Source organism: Chrysochloris asiatica, unplaced genomic scaffold (assembly GCF_000296735.1).
Source record: "Chrysochloris asiatica unplaced genomic scaffold, ChrAsi1.0 scaffold00043, whole genome shotgun sequence".
Taxonomy (NCBI): Eukaryota; Metazoa; Chordata; class Mammalia; order Afrosoricida; family Chrysochloridae; genus Chrysochloris; species Chrysochloris asiatica.
The window spans coordinates 21,099,352-21,101,028 of record NW_006408561.1 but is presented as its reverse complement, the minus strand read 5'-3'; positions in this window follow the sequence as shown (position 1 = coordinate 21,101,028).

Below are 1,677 nucleotides of genomic sequence, written 5' to 3'. Positions count from 1 at the left end.
ATCATAAATTCCTTACTCCAGGAAGTGGTTTAAAGAAAAAGAAAGTGACTATAAATTCTTTACTCACTTCAGGAAGTAACCAAAGAAAAAGAGATCATAAAGTCTTTACTTCAGGAAATAAAAAAAGTTACCCGAATATAATAAACAGGATTATAATTTTTTTTTCCACAATGAGGTACAATGCTGTCTGTGTAGGATAATATCCATGTGCCTACAGGGAAGACCAGTTAATACCATTATTATTCAAATTTATGCACCAACCACTAAAGCCAGTGAGGATGCAATAGAAGAATTCTAACAGCTTCTTCAATCTGAAATTGACAAAACATGCAATCAAGATATATTGATCATTACTGGAGATTGGAATGCAAAGGTTGGGAGCAAAGAGGAAGGCTCATTAGTTGGAAAATATGGCCTTGGTGATAGAAATGATGCTGGAGAATGTATGATAGAATTCTGTAAAATCAATGATTTGTTCATTTTAAATAAATTTTTTAGACAGCATAAGAGACTACTATACACATGGACCACACCAGGTAGAATACAAAGAAATCAAATTGACTGCATCTGTGGAAAGAGACAATGGAAAAGCTCCATATCATCAGTCAAAACAAGGCCAGGGGCAGACTCATATGAAAATTCTCATATGCATATGCAAATTCTCATACTCATATGCAAATTAAAAGTGAAGCTGAATAAAATGAAAACAAGTCCAAGAGAGCCAAAATATGACCTTGAATATATCCCACCTGAATTTAGAGTTCATCTGAAGAACAGATTTGATAACATTAAACACTAAAGACTGAAGACCAGAAGAGTTATGGTATGACATCAAGAACATCATACATGAAGGAAGCAAAAAGTCATTAAGAAGACAAGAAAGAAAGAAAAGGTCAAAATTGATGTCAGAAGAGACACTAAAACTTGCTCTCCAGCATAGAGATGCTAAAGCAAATGGGAGAAATAAGGAGGTCCAAGAGCTAAACAGAATTTTCAAAGATCAGCTAGAGAAGACAAAGCCAAATAGTACAACAAAATGTGCAAAGATCTATAATCAGAAAACAAAAAAGTAAGAACATGCTCAGCATTTCTCAAGCTGGCGGAACTGAAGAAAAAATTCAAGACTCAACTTTCATTATTGAAAGATTCTCTGGGCAAATTATTGAATGATGCAGAAAGTCTCAAAAGAAGATGGAAAGAATACACAGAGTCACTGTACCAAAAGGAAATGGTTGATGTCAACCGTTTCAAACGGCAGCATATGATCAAGAGCAAATGTTCCTGAGGGAGGAAGTCCAAGGTGCATTGAAGGAACTGGCAAAGAACAAGGCACCAGGAATTGATGGAATAAAAATTGAAATCTTTCAAGAAAGTGAGTTGGCACAGGAGGCACTCACTCATCTCTGCCAAGAAATTTGGAAGACAACTATCTGGCCAGCTGATTGGAAAAAATCCATATATGTGCCCATTCCAAAGAGAGGTGACCCAACAGAATGCAGAGATCATCGGACTATCTCTTTTATAACCCATGCCAGTAAAGTTTTACTAAAGGTAATACAGAAACAGCTACAATCATACACTGACAGAGAACTTCCAGAGATTCAAGCTGGATTCTGAAGAGTCTGTGGAAAGAAGGATATCACTGCTGATATCCAATGCATCTTGGCTAAAAGCAGA